At 46.8% G+C, this 21,568-nt stretch overlaps 30 non-coding genes across 30 annotated transcripts; all 30 read right to left on the bottom strand.

Annotated features, from left to right (window-relative positions):
* Window positions 1-85: 85 nt before the first annotated feature.
* Window positions 86-157, bottom strand: TRNAH-GUG (transfer RNA histidin (anticodon GUG)). The gene has a single exon. It is a non-coding gene; the product is annotated as a tRNA-His (tRNA).
* Window positions 158-165: 8 nt separating this feature from the next.
* On the bottom strand, window positions 166-238 carry TRNAR-ACG (transfer RNA arginine (anticodon ACG)). The gene has a single exon. It is a non-coding gene; the product is annotated as a tRNA-Arg (tRNA).
* Window positions 239-1,188: 950 nt separating this feature from the next.
* Window positions 1,189-1,260, bottom strand: TRNAL-GAG (transfer RNA leucine (anticodon GAG)). Its single transcript has one exon. It is a non-coding gene; the product is annotated as a tRNA-Leu (tRNA).
* Window positions 1,261-1,268: 8 nt separating this feature from the next.
* TRNAR-ACG (transfer RNA arginine (anticodon ACG)) lies at window positions 1,269-1,341 on the bottom strand. The gene has a single exon. It is a non-coding gene; the product is annotated as a tRNA-Arg (tRNA).
* A 1,030-nt stretch (window positions 1,342-2,371) lies between these two features.
* Window positions 2,372-2,444, bottom strand: TRNAR-ACG (transfer RNA arginine (anticodon ACG)). The gene has a single exon. It is a non-coding gene; the product is annotated as a tRNA-Arg (tRNA).
* Window positions 2,445-3,474: 1,030 nt separating this feature from the next.
* Window positions 3,475-3,547, bottom strand: TRNAR-ACG (transfer RNA arginine (anticodon ACG)). Its single transcript has one exon. It is a non-coding gene; the product is annotated as a tRNA-Arg (tRNA).
* A 1,030-nt stretch (window positions 3,548-4,577) lies between these two features.
* On the bottom strand, window positions 4,578-4,650 carry TRNAR-ACG (transfer RNA arginine (anticodon ACG)). The gene has a single exon. It is a non-coding gene; the product is annotated as a tRNA-Arg (tRNA).
* A 950-nt stretch (window positions 4,651-5,600) lies between these two features.
* On the bottom strand, window positions 5,601-5,672 carry TRNAL-GAG (transfer RNA leucine (anticodon GAG)). The gene has a single exon. It is a non-coding gene; the product is annotated as a tRNA-Leu (tRNA).
* Window positions 5,673-5,680: 8 nt separating this feature from the next.
* On the bottom strand, window positions 5,681-5,753 carry TRNAR-ACG (transfer RNA arginine (anticodon ACG)). Its single transcript has one exon. It is a non-coding gene; the product is annotated as a tRNA-Arg (tRNA).
* A 1,030-nt stretch (window positions 5,754-6,783) lies between these two features.
* On the bottom strand, window positions 6,784-6,856 carry TRNAR-ACG (transfer RNA arginine (anticodon ACG)). Its single transcript has one exon. It is a non-coding gene; the product is annotated as a tRNA-Arg (tRNA).
* A 1,030-nt stretch (window positions 6,857-7,886) lies between these two features.
* TRNAR-ACG (transfer RNA arginine (anticodon ACG)) lies at window positions 7,887-7,959 on the bottom strand. The gene has a single exon. It is a non-coding gene; the product is annotated as a tRNA-Arg (tRNA).
* A 1,030-nt stretch (window positions 7,960-8,989) lies between these two features.
* TRNAR-ACG (transfer RNA arginine (anticodon ACG)) lies at window positions 8,990-9,062 on the bottom strand. The gene has a single exon. It is a non-coding gene; the product is annotated as a tRNA-Arg (tRNA).
* Window positions 9,063-10,012: 950 nt separating this feature from the next.
* On the bottom strand, window positions 10,013-10,084 carry TRNAH-GUG (transfer RNA histidin (anticodon GUG)). The gene has a single exon. It is a non-coding gene; the product is annotated as a tRNA-His (tRNA).
* Window positions 10,085-10,092: 8 nt separating this feature from the next.
* Window positions 10,093-10,165, bottom strand: TRNAR-ACG (transfer RNA arginine (anticodon ACG)). The gene has a single exon. It is a non-coding gene; the product is annotated as a tRNA-Arg (tRNA).
* Window positions 10,166-11,195: 1,030 nt separating this feature from the next.
* On the bottom strand, window positions 11,196-11,268 carry TRNAR-ACG (transfer RNA arginine (anticodon ACG)). The gene has a single exon. It is a non-coding gene; the product is annotated as a tRNA-Arg (tRNA).
* A 950-nt stretch (window positions 11,269-12,218) lies between these two features.
* On the bottom strand, window positions 12,219-12,290 carry TRNAH-GUG (transfer RNA histidin (anticodon GUG)). The gene has a single exon. It is a non-coding gene; the product is annotated as a tRNA-His (tRNA).
* Window positions 12,291-12,298: 8 nt separating this feature from the next.
* TRNAR-ACG (transfer RNA arginine (anticodon ACG)) lies at window positions 12,299-12,371 on the bottom strand. The gene has a single exon. It is a non-coding gene; the product is annotated as a tRNA-Arg (tRNA).
* A 950-nt stretch (window positions 12,372-13,321) lies between these two features.
* On the bottom strand, window positions 13,322-13,393 carry TRNAH-GUG (transfer RNA histidin (anticodon GUG)). Its single transcript has one exon. It is a non-coding gene; the product is annotated as a tRNA-His (tRNA).
* Window positions 13,394-13,401: 8 nt separating this feature from the next.
* On the bottom strand, window positions 13,402-13,474 carry TRNAR-ACG (transfer RNA arginine (anticodon ACG)). Its single transcript has one exon. It is a non-coding gene; the product is annotated as a tRNA-Arg (tRNA).
* Window positions 13,475-14,424: 950 nt separating this feature from the next.
* Window positions 14,425-14,496, bottom strand: TRNAH-GUG (transfer RNA histidin (anticodon GUG)). The gene has a single exon. It is a non-coding gene; the product is annotated as a tRNA-His (tRNA).
* An 8-nt stretch (window positions 14,497-14,504) lies between these two features.
* Window positions 14,505-14,577, bottom strand: TRNAR-ACG (transfer RNA arginine (anticodon ACG)). Its single transcript has one exon. It is a non-coding gene; the product is annotated as a tRNA-Arg (tRNA).
* A 1,030-nt stretch (window positions 14,578-15,607) lies between these two features.
* On the bottom strand, window positions 15,608-15,680 carry TRNAR-ACG (transfer RNA arginine (anticodon ACG)). Its single transcript has one exon. It is a non-coding gene; the product is annotated as a tRNA-Arg (tRNA).
* A 1,030-nt stretch (window positions 15,681-16,710) lies between these two features.
* On the bottom strand, window positions 16,711-16,783 carry TRNAR-ACG (transfer RNA arginine (anticodon ACG)). The gene has a single exon. It is a non-coding gene; the product is annotated as a tRNA-Arg (tRNA).
* A 1,030-nt stretch (window positions 16,784-17,813) lies between these two features.
* TRNAR-ACG (transfer RNA arginine (anticodon ACG)) lies at window positions 17,814-17,886 on the bottom strand. Its single transcript has one exon. It is a non-coding gene; the product is annotated as a tRNA-Arg (tRNA).
* Window positions 17,887-18,836: 950 nt separating this feature from the next.
* Window positions 18,837-18,908, bottom strand: TRNAH-GUG (transfer RNA histidin (anticodon GUG)). Its single transcript has one exon. It is a non-coding gene; the product is annotated as a tRNA-His (tRNA).
* An 8-nt stretch (window positions 18,909-18,916) lies between these two features.
* Window positions 18,917-18,989, bottom strand: TRNAR-ACG (transfer RNA arginine (anticodon ACG)). Its single transcript has one exon. It is a non-coding gene; the product is annotated as a tRNA-Arg (tRNA).
* Window positions 18,990-19,939: 950 nt separating this feature from the next.
* TRNAH-GUG (transfer RNA histidin (anticodon GUG)) lies at window positions 19,940-20,011 on the bottom strand. The gene has a single exon. It is a non-coding gene; the product is annotated as a tRNA-His (tRNA).
* An 8-nt stretch (window positions 20,012-20,019) lies between these two features.
* Window positions 20,020-20,092, bottom strand: TRNAR-ACG (transfer RNA arginine (anticodon ACG)). The gene has a single exon. It is a non-coding gene; the product is annotated as a tRNA-Arg (tRNA).
* Window positions 20,093-21,042: 950 nt separating this feature from the next.
* Window positions 21,043-21,114, bottom strand: TRNAH-GUG (transfer RNA histidin (anticodon GUG)). The gene has a single exon. It is a non-coding gene; the product is annotated as a tRNA-His (tRNA).
* An 8-nt stretch (window positions 21,115-21,122) lies between these two features.
* TRNAR-ACG (transfer RNA arginine (anticodon ACG)) lies at window positions 21,123-21,195 on the bottom strand. Its single transcript has one exon. It is a non-coding gene; the product is annotated as a tRNA-Arg (tRNA).
* Window positions 21,196-21,568: the final 373 nt, after the last annotated feature.

The following is a 21,568-nucleotide window of genomic DNA, read 5'->3' on the forward strand; positions in this document are numbered from 1 at the left end:
AGCCTAAGGTTCCTGAATGCTTTAGAAAGTCAGTAGATTGGTTGCAAGCTGAAGAAAAAGTCGCAGAGGAAGAAAGTAAAGAGCCTGCCGTGACCCGGATTCGAACCGGGGTTGCTGCGGCCACAACGCAGAGTACTAACCACTATACGATCACGGCATGTTTCCTGAGCCAGGTAGGAGTCGAACCTACAATCTTCTGATCCGTAGTCAGACGCGTTAGCCATTGCGCCACTGGCCCTGCTGCTGACATATGCATAGCACGTTTTCCTTGCGGCCACAAGGAAAGTGGGCCTCGTTGAAGTGCCCTATTCCACTGAACATCTTCTGTAGCGAGAACTTCTTTGAGAGTTAATCTCTATTAAAATGTCATGAATTTGCTGTCTCTGAGTCCAGATATTCACAATGCTGTTCTAAAAGCTTGAAGAAGGTTGCAAGAGGAGTGCAGAAAGCAGCCCGCCATAAACCGTATTCACACATGGTTGCTTGCAGCCACAACAAAGAGTACTAGCCACTATAGGATCAGGGCACATTTTGTATGCTAGTCCTAGCGTTATTCACACATTTCTTAAGGTGATGTTGTTGCAGCTGCACCGAGTGTAGTTAGTGCCAATGGGAAAGTTGCTGGGTGTGAAGACAAGGAGTGAAGCCAAGCAGTATGGAAAGGGTCCTCTGTCTGGGCAGCTGTCTGTTGTGAGTGGGGCACGGCAGGCTAAGTTCTTCTATCTCCTTCTAGGAACAAAATCCTGAAAGCATTATCTCTGCATGATTGATCAGGGTCTGCTGTTAAAGTTGTCTGTGCAGAACAATGTCAAAGCAGAGTTGTCCTTTAAGCATTGCTAGCAGCCATCAGAAGTATGGGCGCCAAGGTGAATTGATGCTCAAGTGCTCTGTGTAATAGGTCTTTTTCTTGCGCGGGTTTCTTGGGAAAGGCAAGTGGTGAAAGTTGACCTAGGCTTAGCAAGAGACTGGCAACTGGTGAGGCCAAGATGTCATGTGAGGATGGTATTTGTGAAGATGTTTGAAGATGCTACAAAGGTCCATAGCAGAGAAAGTTTTCTCTCGGCGAAAGGCAAAATGTTGTAGTGAAGAAGTGAAGCAAGCAGAGCCTAAGGTTCCTGAATGCTTTAGAAAGTCAGTAGATTGGTTGCAAGCTGAAGAAAAAGTCGCAGAGGAAGAAAGTAAAGAGCCTGCCGTGACCCGGATTCGAACCAGGGTTGCTGCGGCCTCAACGCAGAGTACTAACCACTATACGATCACGGCATGTTTCCTGAGCCAGGTAGGAGTCGAACCTACAATCTTCTGATCCGTAGTCAGACGCGTTATCCATTGCGCCACTGGCCCTGCTGCTGACATATGCATAGCACGTTTTCCTTGCGGCCACAAGGAAAGTGGGCCTCGTTGAAGTGCCCTATTCCACTGAACATCTTCTGTAGCGAGAACTTCTTTGAGAGTTAATCTCTATTAAAATGTCATGAATTTGCTGTCTCTGAGTCCAGATATTCACAATGCTGTTCTAAAAGCTTGAAGAAGGTTGCAAGAGGAGTGCAGAAAGCAGCCCGCCATAAACCGTATTGACACCAGGTTGCTTGCAGCCACAACAAAGAGTACTAGCCACTATAGGATCAGGGCACATTTTGTATGCTAGTCCTAGCGTTATTCACACATTTCTTAAGGTGATGTTGTTGCAGCTGCACCGAGTGTAGTTAGTGCCAATGGGAAAGTTGCTGGGTGTGAAGACAAGGAGTGAAGCCAAGCAGTATGGAAAGGGTCCTCTGTCTGGGCAGCTGTCTGTTGTGAGTGGGGCACGGCGGGCTAAGTTCTTCTATCTCCTTCTAGGAACAAAATCCTGAAAGCATTATCTCTGCATGATTGATCAGGGTCTGCTGTTAAAGTTGTCTGTGCAGAACAATGTCAAAGCAGAGTTGTCCTTTAAGCATTGCTAGCAGCCATCAGAAGTATGGGCGCCAAGGTGAATTGATGCTCAAGTGCTCTGTGTAATAGGTCTTTTTCTTGCGCGGGTTTCTTGGGAAAGGCAAGTGGTGAAAGTTGACCTAGGCTTAGCAAGAGACTGGCAACTGGTGAGGCCAAGATGTCATGTGAGGATGGTATTTGTGAAGATGTTTGAAGATGCTACAAAGGTCCATAGCAGAGAAAGTTTTCTCTCGGCGAAAGGCAAAATGTTGTAGTGAAGAAGTGAAGCAAGCAGAGCCTAAGGTTCCTGAATGCTTTAGAAAGTCAGTAGATTGGTTGCAAGCTGAAGAAAAAGTCGCAGAGGAAGAAAGTAAAGAGCCTGCCGTCACCCGGATTCGAACCGGGGTTGCTGCGGCCACAACGCAGAGTACTAACCACTATACGATCACGGCATGTTTCCTGAGCCAGGTAGGAGTCGAACCTACAATCTTCTGATCCGTAGTCAGACGCGTTATCCATTGCGCCACAGGCCCTGCTGCTGACATATGCATAGCACGTTTTCCTTGCGGCCACAAGGAAAGTGGGCCTCGTTGAAGTGCCCTATTCCACTGAACATCTTCTGTAGCGAGAACTTCTTTGAGAGATAATCTCTATTAAAATGTCATGAATTTGCTGTCTCTGAGTCCAGATATTCACAATGCTGTTCTGAAAGCTTGAAGAAGGTTGCAAGAGCAGTGCAGAAAGCAGCCCGCCGTAAACCGTATTCACACCAGGTTGCTTGCAGCCACAACAAAGAGTACTAGCCACTATAGGATCAGGGCACATTTTGTATGCTAGTCCTAGCGTTATTCACACATTTCTTAAGGTGATGTTGTTGCAGCTGCACCGAGTGTAGTTAGTGCCAATGGGAAAGTTGCTGGGTGTGAAGACAAGGAGTGAAGCCAAGCAGTATGGAAAGGGTCCTCTGTCTGGGCAGCTGTCTGTTGTGAGTGGGGCACGGCGGGCTAAGTTCTTCTATCTCCTTCTAGGAACAAAATCCTGAAAGCATTATCTCTGCATGATTGATCAGGGTCTGCTGTTAAAGTTGTCTGTGCAGAACAATGTCAAAGCAGAGTTGTCCTTTAAGCATTGCTAGCAGCCATCAGAAGTATGGGCGCCAAGGTGAATTGATGCTCAAGTGCTCTGTGTAATAGGTCTTTTTCTTGCACGGGTTTCTTGGGAAAGGCAAGTGGTGAAAGTTGACCTAGGCTTAGCAAGAGACTGGCAACTGGTGAGGCCAAGATGTCATGTGAGGATGGTATTTGTGAAGATGTTTGAAGATGCTACAAAGGTCCATAGCAGAGAAAGTTTTCTCTCGGCGAAAGGCAAAATGTTGTAGTGAAGAAGTGAAGCAAGCAGAGCCTAAGGTTCCTGAATGCTTTAGAAAGTCAGTAGATTGGTTGCAAGCTGAAGAAAAAGTCGCAGAGGAAGAAAGTAAAGAGCATGTCATGACCTGGATTCGAACCGGGGTTGCTGCGGCCACAACGCAGAGTACTAACCACTATACAATCACAGCATGTTTCCTGAGCCAGGTAGGAGTCGAACCTACAATCTTCTGATCCGTAGTCAGATGCGTTATCCATTGCGCCACTGGCCCTGCTGCTGACATATGCATAGCACGTTTTCCTTGCGGCCACAAGGAAAGTGGGCCTCGTTGAAGTGCCCTATTCCACTGAACATCTTCTGTAGCGAGAACTTCTTTGAGAGATAATCTCTATTAAAATGTCATGAATTTGCTGTCTCTGAGTCCAGATATTTACAATGCTGTTCTAAAAGCTTGAAGAAGGTTGCAAGAGGAGTGCAGAAAGCAGCCCGCCGTAAACCGTATTCACACCAGGTTGCTTGCAGCCACAACAAAGAGTACTAGCCACTATAGGATCAGGGCACATTTTGTATGCTAGTCCTAGCGTTATTCACACATTTCTTAAGGTGATGTTGTTGCAGCTGCACCGAGTGTAGTTAGTGCCAATGGGAAAGTTGCTGGGTGTGAAGACAAGGAGTGAAGCCAAGCAGTATGGAAAGGGTCCTCTGTCTGGGCAGCTGTCTGTTGTGAGTGGGGCACGGTGGGCTAAGTTCTTCTATCTCCTTCTAGGAACAAAATCCTGAAAGCATTATCTCTGCATGATTGATCAGGGTCTGCTGTTAAAGTTGTCTGTGCAGAACAATGTCAAAGCAGAGTTGTCCTTTAAGCATTGCTAGCAGCCATCAGAAGTATGGGCGCCAAGGTGAATTGATGCTCAAGTGCTCTGTGTAATAGGTCTTTTTCTTGCGCGGGTTTCTTGGGAAAGGCAAGTGGTGAAAGTTGACCTAGGCTTAGCAAGAGACTGGCAACTGGTGAGGCCAAGATGTCATGTGAGGATGGTATTTGTGAAGATGTTTGAAGATGCTACAAAGGTCCATAGCAGAGAAAGTTTTCTCTCGGCGAAAGGCAAAATGTTGTAGTGAAGAAGTGAAGCAAGCAGAGCCTAAGGTTCCTGAATGCTTTAGAAAGTCAGTAGATTGGTTGCAAGCTGAAGAAAAAGTCGCAGAGGAAGAAAGTAAAGAGCCTGCCGTGACCCGGATTCGAACCAGGGTTGCTGTGGCCACAACGCAGAGTACTAACCACTATACGATCACGGCATGTTTCCTGAGCCAGGTAGGAGTCGAACCTACAATCTTCTGATCCGTAGTCAGACGCGTTATCCATTGCACCACTGGCCCTGCTGCTAACATATGCATAGCACGTTTTCCTTGCGGCCACAAGGAAAGTGGGCCTCGTTGAAGTGCCCTATTCCACTGAACATCTTCTGTAGCGAGAACTTCTTTGAGAGATAATCTCTATTAAAATGTCATGAATTTGCTGTCTCTGAGTCCAGATATTCACAATGCTGTTCTAAAAGCTTGAAGAAGGTTGCAAGAGGAGTGCAGAAAGCAGCCCGCCGTAAACCGTATTCACACCAGGTTGCTTGCAGCCACAACAAAGAGTACTAGCCACTATAGGATCAGGGCACATTTTGTATGCTAGTCCTAGCGTTATTCACACATTTCTTAAGGTGATGTTGTTGCAGCTGCACCGAGTGTAGTTAGTGCCAATGGGAAAGTTGCTGGGTGTGAAGACAAGGAGTGAAGCCGAGCAGTATGGAAAGGGTCCTCTGTCTGGGCAGCTGTCTGTTGTGAGTGGGGCACGGCGGGCTAAGTTCTTCTATCTCCTTCTAGGAACAAAATCCTGAAAGCATTATCTCTGCATGATTGATCAGGGTCTGCTGTTAAAGTTGTCTGTGCAGAACAATGTCAAAGCAGAGTTGTCCTTTAAGCATTGCTAGCAGCCATCAGAAGTATGGGCGCCAAGGTGAATTGATGCTCAAGTGCTCTGTGTAATAGGTCTTTTTCTTGCGCGGGTTTCTTGGGAAAGGCAAGTGGTGAAAGTTGACCTAGGCTTAGCAAGAGACTGGCAACTGGTGAGGCCAAGATGTCATGTGAGGATGGTATTTGTGAAGATGTTTGAAGATGCTACAAAGGTCAATAGCAGAGAAAGTTTTCTCTCGGCGAAAGGCAAAATGTTGTAGTGAAGAAGTGAAGCAAGCAGAGCCTAAGGTTCCTGAATGCTTTAGAAAGTCAGTAGATTGGTTGCAAGCTGAAGAAAAAGTCGCAGAGGAAGAAAGTAAAGAGCCTGCCGTGACCCGGATTCGAACCAGGGTTGCTGCGGCCTCAACGCAGAGTACTAACCACTATACGATCACGGCATGTTTCCTGAGCCAGGTAGGAGTCGAACCTACAATCTTCTGATCCGTAGTCAGACGCGTTATCCATTGCGCCACTGGCCCTGCTGCTGACATATGCATAGCACGTTTTCCTTGCGGCCACAAGGAAAGTGGGCCTCGTTGAAGTGCCCTATTCCAATGAACATCTTCTGTAGCGAGAACTTCTTTGAGAGTTAATCTCTATTAAAATGTCATGAATTTGCTGTCTCTGAGTCCAGATATTCACAATGCTGTTCTAAAAGCTTGAAGAAGGTTGCAAGAGGAGTGCAGAAAGCAGCCCGCCATAAACCGTATTGACACCAGGTTGCTTGCAGCCACAACAAAGAGTACTAGCCACTATAGGATCAGGGCACATTTTGTATGCTAGTCCTAGCGTTATTCACACATTTCTTAAGGTGATGTTGTTGCAGCTGCACCGAGTGTAGTTAGTGCCAATGGGAAAGTTGCTGGGTGTGAAGACAAGGAGTGAAGCCAAGCAGTATGGAAAGGGTCCTCTGTCTGGGCAGCTGTCTGTTGTGAGTGGGGCACGGCGGGCTAAGTTCTTCTATCTCCTTCTAGGAACAAAATCCTGAAAGCATTATCTCTGCATGATTGATCAGGGTCTGCTGTTAAAGTTGTCTGTGCAGAACAATGTCAAAGCAGAGTTGTCCTTTAAGCATTGCTAGCAGCCATCAGAAGTATGGGCGCCAAGGTGAATTGATGCTCAAGTGCTCTGTGTAATAGGTCTTTTTCTTGCGCGGGTTTCTTGGGAAAGGCAAGTGGTGAAAGTTGACCTAGGCTTAGCAAGAGACTGGCAACTGGTGAGGCCAAGATGTCATGTGAGGATGGTATTTGTGAAGATGTTTGAAGATGCTACAAAGGTCCATAGCAGAGAAAGTTTTCTCTCGGCGAAAGGCAAAATGTTGTAGTGAAGAAGTGAAGCAAGCAGAGCCTAAGGTTCCTGAATGCTTTAGAAAGTCAGTAGATTGGTTGCAAGCTGAAGAAAAAGTCGCAGAGGAAGAAAGTAAAGAGCCTGCCGTCACCCGGATTCGAACCGGGGTTGCTGCGGCCACAACGCAGAGTACTAACCACTATACGATCACGGCATGTTTCCTGAGCCAGGTAGGAGTCGAACCTACAATCTTCTGATCCGTAGTCAGACGCGTTATCCATTGCGCCACAGGCCCTGCTGCTGACATACGCATAGCACGTTTTCCTTGCGGCCACAAGGAAAGTGGGCCTCGTTGAAGTGCCCTATTCCACTGAACATCTTCTGTAGCGAGAACTTCTTTGAGAGATAATCTCTATTAAAATGTCATGAATTTGCTGTCTCTGAGTCCAGATATTCACAATGCTGTTCTGAAAGCTTGAAGAAGGTTGCAAGAGCAGTGCAGAAAGCAGCCCGCCGTAAACCGTATTCACACCAGGTTGCTTGCAGCCACAACAAAGAGTACTAGCCACTATAGGATCAGGGCACATTTTGTATGCTAGTCCTAGCGTTATTCACACATTTCTTAAGGTGATGTTGTTGCAGCTGCACCGAGTGTAGTTAGTGCCAATGGGAAAGTTGCTGGGTGTGAAGACAAGGAGTGAAGCCAAGCAGTATGGAAAGGGTCCTCTGTCTGGGCAGCTGTCTGTTGTGAGTGGGGCACGGCGGGCTAAGTTCTTCTATCTCCTTCTAGGAACAAAATCCTGAAAGCATTATCTCTGCATGATTGATCAGGGTCTGCTGTTAAAGTTGTCTGTGCAGAACAATGTCAAAGCAGAGTTGTCCTTTAAGCATTGCTAGCAGCCATCAGAAGTATGGGCGCCAAGGTGAATTGATGCTCAAGTGCTCTGTGTAATAGGTCTTTTTCTTGCACGGGTTTCTTGGGAAAGGCAAGTGGTGAAAGTTGACCTAGGCTTAGCAAGAGACTGGCAACTGGTGAGGCCAAGATGTCATGTGAGGATGGTATTTGTGAAGATGTTTGAAGATGCTACAAAGGTCCATAGCAGAGAAAGTTTTCTCTCGGCGAAAGGCAAAATGTTGTAGTGAAGAAGTGAAGCAAGCAGAGCCTAAGGTTCCTGAATGCTTTAGAAAGTCAGTAGATTGGTTGCAAGCTGAAGAAAAAGTCGCAGAGGAAGAAAGTAAAGAGCATGTCATGACCTGGATTCGAACCGGGGTTGCTGCGGCCACAACGCAGAGTACTAACCACTATACAATCACAGCATGTTTCCTGAGCCAGGTAGGAGTCGAACCTACAATCTTCTGATCCGTAGTCAGATGCATTATCCATTGCGCCACTGGCCCTGCTGCTGACATATGCATAGCACGTTTTCCTTGCGGCCACAAGGAAAGTGGGCCTCGTTGAAGTGCCCTATTCCACTGAACATCTTCTGTAGCGAGAACTTCTTTGAGAGATAATCTCTATTAAAATGTCATGAATTTGCTGTCTCTGAGTCCAGATATTTACAATGCTGTTCTAAAAGCTTGAAGAAGGTTGCAAGAGGAGTGCAGAAAGCAGCCCGCCGTAAACCGTATTCACACCAGGTTGCTTGCAGCCACAACAAAGAGTACTAGCCACTATAGGATCAGGGCACATTTTGTATGCTAGTCCTAGCGTTATTCACACATTTCTTAAGGTGATGTTGTTGCAGCTGCACCGAGTGTAGTTAGTGCCAATGGGAAAGTTGCTGGGTGTGAAGACAAGGAGTGAAGCCAAGCAGTATGGAAAGGGTCCTCTGTCTGGGCAGCTGTCTGTTGTGAGTGGGGCACGGTGGGCTAAGTTCTTCTATCTCCTTCTAGGAACAAAATCCTGAAAGCATTATCTCTGCATGATTGATCAGGGTCTGCTGTTAAAGTTGTCTGTGCAGAACAATGTCAAAGCAGAGTTGTCCTTTAAGCATTGCTAGCAGCCATCAGAAGTATGGGCGCCAAGGTGAATTGATGCTCAAGTGCTCTGTGTAATAGGTCTTTTTCTTGCGCGGGTTTCTTGGGAAAGGCAAGTGGTGAAAGTTGACCTAGGCTTAGCAAGAGACTGGCAACTGGTGAGGCCAAGATGTCATGTGAGGATGGTATTTGTGAAGATGTTTGAAGATGCTACAAAGGTCCATAGCAGAGAAAGTTTTCTCTCGGCGAAAGGCAAAATGTTGTAGTGAAGAAGTGAAGCAAGCAGAGCCTAAGGTTCCTGAATGCTTTAGAAAGTCAGTAGATTGGTTGCAAGCTGAAGAAAAAGTCGCAGAGGAAGAAAGTAAAGAGCCTGCCGTGACCCGGATTCGAACCAGGGTTGCTGTGGCCACAACGCAGAGTACTAACCACTATACGATCACGGCATGTTTCCTGAGCCAGGTAGGAGTCGAACCTACAATCTTCTGATCCGTAGTCAGACGCGTTATCCATTGCACCACTGGCCCTGCTGCTAACATATGCATAGCACGTTTTCCTTGCGGCCACAAGGAAAGTGGGCCTCGTTGAAGTGCCCTATTCCAATGAACATCTTCTGTAGCGAGAACTTCTTTGAGAGATAATCTCTATTAAAATGTCATGAATTTGCTGTCTCTGAGTCCAGATATTCACAATGCTGTTCTAAAAGCTTGAAGAAGGTTGCAAGAGGAGTGCAGAAAGCAGCCCGCCGTAAACCGTATTCACACCAGGTTGCTTGCAGCCACAACAAAGAGTACTAGCCACTATAGGATCAGGGCACATTTTGTATGCTAGTCCTAGCGTTATTCACACATTTCTTAAGGTGATGTTGTTGCAGCTGCACCGAGTGTAGTTAGTGCCAATGGGAAAGTTGCTGGGTGTGAAGACAAGGAGTGAAGCCGAGCAGTATGGAAAGGGTCCTCTGTCTGGGCAGCTGTCTGTTGTGAGTGGGGCACGGCGGGCTAAGTTCTTCTATCTCCTTCTAGGAACAAAATCCTGAAAGCATTATCTCTGCATGATTGATCAGGGTCTGCTGTTAAAGTTGTCTGTGCAGAACAATGTCAAAGCAGAGTTGTCCTTTAAGCATTGCTAGCAGCCATCAGAAGTATGGGCGCCAAGGTGAATTGATGCTCAAGTGCTCTGTGTAATAGGTCTTTTTCTTGCGCGGGTTTCTTGGGAAAGGCAAGTGGTGAAAGTTGACCTAGGCTTAGCAAGAGACTGGCAACTGGTGAGGCCAAGATGTCATGTGAGGATGGTATTTGTGAAGATGTTTGAAGATGCTACAAAGGTCAATAGCAGAGAAAGTTTTCTCTCGGCGAAAGGCAAAATGTTGTAGTGAAGAAGTGAAGCAAGCAGAGCCTAAGGTTCCTGAATGCTTTAGAAAGTCAGTAGATTGGTTGCAAGCTGAAGAAAAAGTCGCAGAGGAAGAAAGTAAAGAGCCTGCCGTGACCCGGATTCGAACCGGGGTTGCTGCGGCCACAACGCAGAGTACTAACCACTATACGATCATGGCATGTTTCCTGAGCCAGGTAGGAGTCGAACCTACAATCTTCTGATCCGTAGTCCGACGCGTTATCCATTGCGCCACTGGCCCTGCTGCTGACATATGCATAGCACGTTTTCCTTGCGGCCACAAGGAAAGTGGGCCTCGTTGAAGTGCCCTATTCCACTGAACATCTTCTGTAGCGAGAACTTCTTTGAGAGTTAATCTCTATTAAAATGTCATGAATTTGCTGTCTCTGAGTCCAGATATTCACAATGCTGTTCTAAAAGCTTGAAGAAGGTTGCAAGAGGAGTGCAGAAAGCAGCCCGCCATAAACCGTATTCACACATGGTTGCTTGCAGCCACAACAAAGAGTACTAGCCACTATAGGATCAGGGCACATTTTGTATGCTAGTCCTAGCGTTATTCACACATTTCTTAAGGTGATGTTGTTGCAGCTGCACCGAGTGTAGTTAGTGCCAATGGGAAAGTTGCTGGGTGTGAAGACAAGGAGTGAAGCCAAGCAGTATGGAAAGGGTCCTCTGTCTGGGCAGCTGTCTGTTGTGAGTGGGGCACGGCGGGCTAAGTTCTTCTATCTCCTTCTAGGAACAAAATCCTGAAAGCATTATCTCTGCATGATTGATCAGGGTCTGCTGTTAAAGTTGTCTGTGCAGAACAATGTCAAAGCAGAGTTGTCCTTTAAGCATTGCTAGCAGCCATCAGAAGTATGGGCGCCAAGGTGAATTGATGCTCAAGTGCTCTGTGTAATAGGTCTTTTTCTTGCGTGGGTTTCTTGGGAAAGGCAAGTGGTGAAAGTTGACCTAGGCTTAGCAAGAGACTGGCAACTGGTGAGGCCAAGATGTCATGTGAGGATGGTATTTGTGAAGATGTTTGAAGATGCTACAAAGGTCCATAGCAGAGAAAGTTTTCTCTCGGCGAAAGGCAAAATGTTGTAGTGAAGAAGTGAAGCAAGCAGAGCCTAAGGTTCCTGAATGCTTTAGAAAGTCAGTAGATTGGTTGCAAGCTGAAGAAAAAGTCACAGAGGAAGAAAGTAAAGAGCCTGCTGTGACCCGGATTCGTACCGGGGTTGCTGCGGCCACAACGCAGAGTACTAACCACTATACGATCACGGCATGTTTCCTGAGCCAGGTAGGAGTCGAACCTACAATCTTCTGATCCGTAGTCAGACGCGTTATCCATTGCGCCACTGGCCCTGCTGCTGACATATGCATAGCACGTTTTCCTTGCGGCCACAAGGAAAGTGGGCCTCGTTGAAGTGCCCTATTCCACTGAACATCTTCTGTAGCGAGAACTTCTTTGAGAGATAATCTCTATTAAAATGTCATGAATTTGCTGTCTCTGAGTCCAGATATTCACAATGCTGTTCTAAAAGCTTGAAGAAGGTTGCAAGAGGAGTGCAGAAAGCAGCCCGCCGTAAACCGTATTCACACCAGGTTGCTTGCAGCCACAACAAAGAGTACTAGCCACTATAGGATCAGGGCACATTTTGTATGCTAGTCCTAGCGTTATTCACACATTTCTTAAGGTGATGTTGTTGCAGCTGCACCGAGTGTAGTTAGTGCCAATGGGAAAGTTGCTGGGTGTGAAGACAAGGAGTGAAGCCGAGCAGTATGGAAAGGGTCCTCTGTCTGGGCAGCTGTCTGTTGTGAGTGGGGCACGGCGGGCTAAGTTCTTCTATCTCCTTCTAGGAACAAAATCCTGAAAGCATTATCTCTGCATGATTGATCAGGGTCTGCTGTTAAAGTTGTCTGTGCAGAACAATGTCAAAGCAGAGTTGTCCTTTAAGCATTGCTAGCAGCCATCAGAAGTATGGGCGCCAAGGTGAATTGATGCTCAAGTGCTCTGTGTAATAGGTCTTTTTCTTGCGCGGGTTTCTTGGGAAAGGCAAGTGGTGAAAGTTGACCTAGGCTTAGCAAGAGACTGGCAACTGGTGAGGCCAAGATGTCATGTGAGGATGGTATTTGTGAAGATGTTTGAAGATGCTACAAAGGTCCATAGCAGAGAAAGTTTTCTCTCGGCGAAAGGCAAAATGTTGTAGTGAAGAAGTGAAGCAAGCAGAGCCTAAGGTTCCTGAATGCTTTAGAAAGTCAGTAGATTGGTTGCAAGCTGAAGAAAAAGTCACAGAGGAAGAAAGTAAAGAGCCTGCCGTGACCCGGATTTGAACCGGGGTTGCTGCGGCCACAACGCAGAGTACTAACCACTATACGATCACGGCATGTTTCCTGAGCCAGGTAGGAGTCGAACCTACAATCTTCTGATCCGTAGTCAGACGCGTTATCCATTGCTCCACTGGCCCTGCTGCTGACATATGCATAGCACGTTTTCCTTGCGGCCACAAGGAAAGTGGGCCTCGTTGAAGTGCCCTATTCCACTGGACATCTTCTGTAGCGAGAACTTCTTTGAGAGTTAATCTCTATTAAAATGTCATGAATTTGCTGTCTCTGAGTCCAGATATTCACAATGCTGTTCTAAAAGCTTGAAGAAGGTTGCAAGAGGAGTGCAGAAAGCAGCCCGCCATAAACCGTATTCACACATGGTTGCTTGCAGCCACAACAAAGAGTACTAGCCACTATAGGATCAGGGCACATTTTGTATGCTAGTCCTAGCGTTATTCACACATTTCTTAAGGTGATGTTGTTGCAGCTGCACCGAGTGTAGTTAGTGCCAATGGGAAAGTTGCTGGGTGTGAAGACAAGGAGTGAAGCCAAGCAGTATGGAAAGGGTCCTCTGTCTGGGCAGCTGTCTGTTGTGAGTGGGGCACAGCGGGCTAAGTTCTTCTATCTCCTTCTAGGAACAAAATCCTGAAAGCATTATCTCTGCATGATTGATCAGGGTCTGCTGTTAAAGTTGTCTGTGCAGAACAATGTCAAAGCAGAGTTGTCCTTTAAGCATTGCTAGCAGCCATCAGAAGTATGGGCGCCAAGGTGAATTGATGCTCAAGTGCTCTGTGTAATAGGTCTTTTTCTTGCGCGGGTTTCTTGGGAAAGGCAAGTGGTGAAAGTTGACCTAGGCTTAGCAAGAGACTGGCAACTGGTGAGGCCAAGATGTCATGTGAGGATGGTATTTGTGAAGATGTTTGAAGATGCTACAAAGGTCCATAGCAGAGAAAGTTTTCTCTCGGCGAAAGGCAAAATGTTGTAGTGAAGAAGTGAAGCAAGCAGAGCCTAAGGTTCCTGAATGCTTTAGAAAGTCAGTAGATTGGTTGCAAGCTGAAGAAAAAGTCGCAGAGGAAGAAAGTAAAGAGCCTGCCGTGACCCGGATTCGAACCGGGGTTGCTGCGGCCACAACGCAGAGTACTAACCACTATACGATCACGGCATGTTTCCTGAGCCAGGTAGGAGTCGAACCTACAATCTTCTGATCCGTAGTCAGATGCGTTATCCATTGCGCCACTGGCCCTGCTGCTGACATATGCATAGCACGTTTTCCTTGCGGCCACAAGGAAAGTGGGCCTCGTTGAAGTGCCCTATTCCACTGAACATCTTCTGTAGCGAGAACTTCTTTGAGAGATAATCTCTATTAAAATGTCATGAATTTGCTGTCTCTGAGTCCAGATATTCACAATGCTGTTCTAAAAGCTTGAAGAAGGTTGCAAGAGGAGTGCAGAAAGCAGCCCGCCGTAAACCGTATTCACACCAGGTTGCTTGCAGCCACAACAAAGAGTACTAGCCACTATAGGATCAGGGCACATTTTGTATGCTAGTCCTAGCGTTATTCACACATTTCTTAAGGTGATGTTGTTGCAGCTGCACCGAGTGTAGTTAGTGCCAATGGGAAAGTTGCTGGGTGTGAAGACAAGGAGTGAAGCCGAGCAGTATGGAAAGGGTCCTCTGTCTGGGCAGCTGTCTGTTGTGAGTGGGGCACGGCGGGCTAAGTTCTTCTATCTCCTTCTAGGAACAAAATCCTGAAAGCATTATCTCTGCATGATTGATCAGGGTCTGCTGTTAAAGTTGTCTGTGCAGAACAATGTCAAAGCAGAGTTGTCCTTTAAGCATTGCTAGCAGCCATCAGAAGTATGGGCGCCAAGGTGAATTGATGCTCAAGTGCTCTGTGTAATAGGTCTTTTTCTTGCGCGGGTTTCTTGGGAAAGGCAAGTGGTGAAAGTTGACCTAGGCTTAGCAAGAGACTGGCAACTGGTGAGGCCAAGATGTCATGTGAGGATGGTATTTGTGAAGATGTTTGAAGATGCTACAAAGGTCCATAGCAGAGAAAGTTTTCTCTCGGCGAAAGGCAAAATGTTGTAGTGAAGAAGTGAAGCAAGCAGAGCCTAAGGTTCCTGAATGCTTTAGAAAGTCAGTAGATTGGTTGCAAGCTGAAGAAAAAGTCGCAGAGGAAGAAAGTAAAGAGCCTGCCATGACCCGGATTCGAACCGGGGTTGCTGCGGCCACAACGCAGAGTACTAACCACTATACGATCACGGCATGTTTCCTGAGCCAGGTAGGAGTCGAACCTACAATCTTCTGATCCGTAGTCAGATGCGTTATCCATTGCGCCACTGGCCCTGCTGCTGACATATGCATAGCACGTTTTCCTTGCGGCCACAAGGAAAGTGGGCCTCGTTGAAGTGCCCTATTCCACTGAACATCTTCTGTAGCGAGAACTTCTTTGAGAGATAATCTCTATTAAAATGTCATGAATTTGCTGTCTCTGAGTCCAGATATTCACAATGCTGTTCTAAAAGCTTGAAGAAGGTTGCAAGAGGAGTGCAGAAAGCAGCCCGCCGTAAACCGTATTCACACCAGGTTGCTTGCAGCCACAACAAAGAGTACTAGCCACTATAGGATCAGGGCACATTTTGTATGCTAGTCCTAGCGTTATTCACACATTTCTTAAGGTGATGTTGTTGCAGCTGCACCGAGTGTAGTTAGTGCCAATGGGAAAGTTGCTGGGTGTGAAGACAAGGAGTGAAGCCAAGCAGTATGGAAAGGGTCCTCTGTCTGGGCAGCTGTCTGTTGTGAGTGGGGCACGGCGGGCTAAGTTCTTCTATCTCCTTCTAGGAACAAAATCCTGAAAGCATTATCTCTGCATGATTGATCAGGGTCTGCTGTTAAAGTTGTCTGTGCAGAACAATGTCAAAGCAGAGTTGTCCTTTAAGCATTGCTAGCAGCCATCAGAAGTATGGGCGCCAAGGTGAATTGATGCTCAAGTGCTCTGTGTAATAGGTCTTTTTCTTGCGCGGGTTTCTTGGGAAAGGCAAGTGGTGAAAGTTGACCTAGGCTTAGAAAGAGACTGGCAACTGGTGAGGCCAAGATGTCATGTGAGGATGGTATTTGTGAAGATGTTTGAAGATGCTACAAAGGTCCATAGCAGAGAAAGTTTTCTCTCGGCGAAAGGCAAAATGTTGTAGTGAAGAAGTGAAGCAAGCAGAGCCTAAGGTTCCTGAATGCTTTAGAAAGTCAGTAGATTGGTTGCAAGCTGAAGAAAAAGTCACAGAGGAAGAAAGTAAAGAGCCTGCCGTGACCCGGATTCGAACCGGGGTTGCTGCGGCCACAACGCAGAGTACTAACCACTATACGGTCACGGCATGTTTCCTGAGCCAGGTAGGAGTCGAACCCACAATCTTCTGATCCGTAGTCAGACGCGTTATCCATTGCGCCACTGGCCCTGCTGCTGACATATGCATAGCACGTTTTCCTTGCGGCCACAAGGAAAGTGGGCCTGGTTGAAGTGCCCTATTCCACTGAACATCTTCTGTAGCGAGAACTTCTTTGAGAGATAATCTCTATTAAAATGTCATGAATTTGCTGTCTCTGAGTCCAGATATTCACAATGCTGTTCTAAAAGCTTGAAGAAGGTTGCAAGAGGAGTGCAGAAAGCAGCCCGCCGTAAACCGTATTCACACCAGGTTGCTTGCAGCCACAACAAAGAGTACTAGCCACTATAGGATCAGGGCACATTTTGTATGCTAGTCCTAGCGTTATTCACACATTTCTTAAGGTGATGTTGTTGCAGCTGCACCGAGTGTAGTTAGTGCCAATGGGAAAGTTGCTGGGTGTGAAGACAAGGAGTGAAGCCGAGCAGTATGGAAAGGGTCCTCTGTCTGGGCAGCTGTCTGTTGTGAGTGGGGCACGGCGGGCTAAGTTCTTCTATCTCCTTCTAGGAACAAAATCCTGAAAGCATTATCTCTGCATGATTGATCAGGGTCTGCTGTTAAAGTTGTCTGTGCAGAACAATGTCAAAGCAGAGTTGTCCTTTAAGCATTGCTAGCAGCCATCAGAAGTATGGGCGCCAAGGTGAATTGATGCTCAAGTGCTCTGTGTAATAGGTCTTTTTCTTGCGCGGTTTTCTTGGGAAAGGCAAGTGGTGAAAGTTGACCTAGGCTTAGCAAGAGACTGGCAACTGGTGAGGCCAAGATGTCATGTGAGGATGGTATTTGTGAAGATGTTTGAAGATGCTACAAAGGTCCATAGCAGAGAAAGTTTTCTCTCGGCAAAAGGCAAAATGTTGTAGTGAAGAAGTGAAGCAAGCAGAGCCTAAGGTTCCTGAATGCTTTAGAAAGTCAGTAGATTGGTTGCAAGCTGAAGAAAAAGTCGCAGAGGAAGAAAGTAAAGAGCCTGCCGTGACCTGGATTCGAACCGGGGTTGCTGCGGCCACAACGCAGAGTACTAACCACTATACGATCACAGCATGTTTCCTGAGCCAGGTAGGAGTCGAACCTACAATCTTCTGATCCGTAGTCAGACGCGTTATCCATTGCACCACTGGCCCTGCTGCTGACATATGCATAGCACGTTTTCCTTGCGGCCACAAGGAAAGTGGGCCTCGTTGAAGTGCCCTATTCCACTGAACATCTTCTGTAGCGAGAACTTCTTTGAGAGATAATCTCTATTAAAATGTCATGAATTTGCTGTCTCTGAGTCCAGATATTCACAATGCTGTTCTAAAAGCTTGAAGAAGGTTGCAAGAGGAGTGCAGAAAGCAGCCCGCCATAAACCGTATTCACACATGGTTGCTTGCAGCCACAACAAAGAGTACTAGCCACTATAGGATCAGGGCACATTTTGTATGCTAGTCCTAGCGTTATTCACACATTTCTTAAGGTGATGTTGTTGCAGCTGCACCGAGTGTAGTTAGTGCCAATGGGAAAGTTGCTGGGTGTGAAGACAAGGAGTGAAGCCAAGCAGTATGGAAAGGGTCCTCTGTCTGGGCAGCTGTCTGTTGTGAGTGGGGCACGGCGGGCTAAGTTCTTCTATCTCCTTCTAGGAACAAAATCCTGAAAGCATTATCTCTGCATGATTGATCAGGGTCTGCTGTTAAAGTTGTCTGTGCAGAACAATGTCAAAGCAGAGTTGTCCTTTAAGCATTGCTAGCAGCCATCAGAAGTATGGGCGCCAAGGTGAATTGATGCTCAAGTGCTCTGTGTAATAGGTCTTTTTCTTGCGTGGGTTTCTTGGGAAAGGCAAGTGGTGAAAGTTGACCTAGGCTTAGCAAGAGACTGGCAACTGGTGAGGCCAAGATGTCATGTGAGGATGGTATTTGTGAAGATGTTTGAAGATGCTACAAAGGTCCATAGCAGAGAAAGTTTTCTCTCGGCGAAAGGCAAAATGTTGTAGTGAAGAAGTGAAGCAAGCAGAGCCTAAGGTTCCTGAATGCTTTAGAAAGTCAGTAGATTGGTTGCAAGCTGAAGAAAAAGTCACAGAGGAAGAAAGTAAAGAGCCTGCTGTGACCCGGATTCGTACCGGGGTTGCTGCGGCCACAACGCAGAGTACTAACCACTATACGATCACGGCATGTTTCCTGAGCCAGGTAGGAGTCGAACCTACAATCTTCTGATCCGTAGTCAGACGCGTTATCCATTGCGCCACTGGCCCTGCTGCTGACATATGCATAGCACGTTTTCCTTGCGGCCACAAGGAAAGTGGGCCTCGTTGAAGTGCCCTATTCCACTGAACATCTTCTGTAGCGAGAACTTCTTTGAGAGATAATCTCTATTAAAATGTCATGAATTTGCTGTCTCTGAGTCCAGATATTCACAATGCTGTTCTAAAAGCTTGAAGAAGGTTGCAAGAGGAGTGCAGAAAGCAGCCCGCCGTAAACCGTATTCACACCAGGTTGCTTGCAGCCACAACAAAGAGTACTAGCCACTATAGGATCAGGGCACATTTTGTATGCTAGTCCTAGCGTTATTCACACATTTCTTAAGGTGATGTTGTTGCAGCTGCACCGAGTGTAGTTAGTGCCAATGGGAAAGTTGCTGGGTGTGAAGACAAGGAGTGAAGCCGAGCAGTATGGAAAGGGTCCTCTGTCTGGGCAGCTGTCTGTTGTGAGTGGGGCACGGCGGGCTAAGTTCTTCTATCTCCTTCTAGGAACAAAATCCTGAAAGCATTATCTCTGCATGATTGATCAGGGTCTGCTGTTAAAGTTGTCTGTGCAGAACAATGTCAAAGCAGAGTTGTCCTTTAAGCATTGCTAGCAGCCATCAGAAGTATGGGCGCCAAGGTGAATTGATGCTCAAGTGCTCTGTGTAATAGGTCTTTTTCTTGCGCGGGTTTCTTGGGAAAGGCAAGTGGTGAAAGTTGACCTAGGCTTAGCAAGAGACTGGCAACTGGTGAGGCCAAGATGTCATGTGAGGATGGTATTTGTGAAGATGTTTGAAGATGCTACAAAGGTCCATAGCAGAGAAAGTTTTCTCTCGGCGAAAGGCAAAATGTTGTAGTGAAGAAGTGAAGCAAGCAGAGCCTAAGGTTCCTGAATGCTTTAGAAAGTCAGTAGATTGGTTGCAAGCTGAAGAAAAAGTCGCAGAGGAAGAAAGTAAAGAGCCTGCCGTGACCCGGATTTGAACCGGGGTTGCTGCGGCCACAACGCAGAGTACTAACCACTATACGATCACGGCATGTTTCCTGAGCCAGGTAGGAGTCGAACCTACAATCTTCTGATCCGTAGTCAGACGCGTTATCCATTGCTCCACTGGCCCTGCTGCTGACATATGCATAGCACGTTTTCCTTGCGGCCACAAGGAAAGTGGGCCTCGTTGAAGTGCCCTATTCCACTGAACATCTTCTGTAGCGAGAACTTCTTTGAGAGTTAATCTCTATTAAAATGTCATGAATTTGCTGTCTCTGAGTCCAGATATTCACAATGCTGTTCTAAAAGCTTGAAGAAGGTTGCAAGAGGAGTGCAGAAAGCAGCCCGCCATAAACCGTATTCACACATGGTTGCTTGCAGCCACAACAAAGAGTACTAGCCACTATAGGATCAGGGCACATTTTGTATGCTAGTCCTAGCGTTATTCACACATTTCTTAAGGTGATGTTGTTGCAGCTGCACCGAGTGTAGTTAGTGCCAATGGGAAAGTTGCTGGGTGTGAAGACAAGGAGTGAAGCCAAGCAGTATGGAAAGGGTCCTCTGTCTGGGCAGCTGTCTGTTGTGAGTGGGGCACAGCGGGCTAAGTTCTTCTATCTCCTTCTAGGAACAAAATCCTGAAAGCATTATCTCTGCATGATTGATCAGGGTCTGCTGTTAAAGTTGTCTGTGCAGAACAATGTCAAAGCAGAGTTGTCCTTTAAGCATTGCTAGCAGCCATCAGAAGTATGGGCGCCAAGGTGAATTGATGCTCAAGTGCTCTGTGTAATAGGTCTTTTTCTTGCGCGGGTTTCTTGGGAAAGGCAAGTGGTGAAAGTTGACCTAGGCTTAGCAAGAGACTGGCAACTGGTGAGGCCAAGATGTCATGTGAGGATGGTATTTGTGAAGATGTTTGAAGATGCTACAAAGGTCCAAAGCAGAGAAAGTTTTCTCTCGGCGAAAGGCAAAATGTTGTAGTGAAGAAGTGAAGCAAGCAGAGCCTAAGGTTCCTGAATGCTTTAGAAAGTCAGTAGATTGGTTGCAAGCTGAAGAAAAAGTCGCAGAGGAAGAAAGTAAAGAGCCTGCCGTGACCCGGATTCGAACCGGGGTTGCTGCGGCCACAACGCAGAGTACTAACCACTATACGATCACGGCATGTTTCCTGAGCCAGGTAGGAGTCGAACCTACAATCTTCTGATCCGTAGTCAGATGCGTTATCCATTGCGCCACTGGCCCTGCTGCTGACATATGCATAGCACGTTTTCCTTGCGGCCACAAGGAAAGTGGGCCTCGTTGAAGTGCCCTATTCCACTGAACATCTTCTGTAGCGAGAACTTCTTTGAGAGTTAATCTCTATTAAAATGTCATGAATTTGCTGTCTCTGAGTCCAGATATTCACAATGCTGTTCTAAAAGCTTGAAGAAGGTTGCAAGAGGAGTGCAGAAAGCAGCCCGCCGTAAACCGTATTCACACCAGGTTGCTTGCAGCCACAACAAAGAGTACTAGCCACTATAGGATCAGGGCACATTTTGTATGCTAGTCCTAGCGTTATTCACACATTTCTTAAGGTGATGTTGTTGCAGCTGCACCGAGTGTAGTTAGTGCCAATGGGAAAGTTGCTGGGTGTGAAGACAAGGAGTGAAGCCGAGCAGTATGGAAAGGGTCCTCTGTCTGGGCAGCTGTCTGTTGTGAGTGGGGCACGGCGGGCTAAGTTCTTCTATCTCCTTCTAGGAACAAAATCCTGAAAGCATTATCTCTGCATGATTGATCAGGGTCTGCTGTTAAAGTTGTCTGTGCAGAACAATGTCAAAGCAGAGTTGTCCTTAAAGCATTGCTAGCAGCCATCAGAAGTATGGGCGCCAAGGTGAATTGATGCTCAAGTGCTCTGTGTAATAGGTCTTTTTCTTGCGCGGGTTTCTTGGGAAAGGCAAGTGGTGAAAGTTGACCTAGGCTTAGCAAGAGACTGGCAACTGGTGAGGCCAAGATGTCATGTGAGGATGGTATTTGTGAAGATGTTTGAAGATGCTACAAAGGTCCATAGCAGAGAAAGTTTTCTCTCGGCGAAAGGCAAAATGTTGTAGTGAAGAAGTGAAGCAAGCAGAGCCTAAGGTTCCTGAATGCTTTAGAAAGTCAGTAGATTGGTTGCAAGCTGAAGAAAAAGTCGCAGAGGAAGAAAGTAAAGAGCCTGCCGTGACCCGGATTCGAACCGGGGTTGCTGCGGCCACAACGCAGAGTACTAACCACTATACGATCACGGCATGTTTCCTGAGCCAGGTAGGAGTCGAACCTACAATCTTCTGATCCGTAGTCAGATGCGTTATCCATTGCGCCACTGGCCCTGCTGCTGACATATGCATAGCACGTTTTCCTTGCGGCCACAAGGAAAGTGGGCCTCGTTGAAGTGCCCTATTCCACTGAACATCTTCTGTAGCGAGAACTTCTTTGAGAGATAATCTCTATTAAAATGTCATGAATTTGCTGTCTCTGAGTCCAGATATTCACAATGCTGTTCTAAAAGCTTGAAGAAGGTTGCAAGAGGAGTGCAGAAAGCAGCCCGCCGTAAACCGTATTCACACCAGGTTGCTTGCAGCCACAACAAAGAGTACTAGCCACTATAGGATCAGGGCACATTTTGTATGCTAGTCCTAGCGTTATTCACACATTTCTTAAGGTGATGTTGTTGCAGCTGCACCGAGTGTAGTTAGTGCCAAT

This window comes from Hyperolius riggenbachi, chromosome 3, assembly GCF_040937935.1.
Source record: "Hyperolius riggenbachi isolate aHypRig1 chromosome 3, aHypRig1.pri, whole genome shotgun sequence".
In the NCBI taxonomy this organism is placed as follows: domain Eukaryota; kingdom Metazoa; phylum Chordata; class Amphibia; order Anura; family Hyperoliidae; genus Hyperolius; species Hyperolius riggenbachi.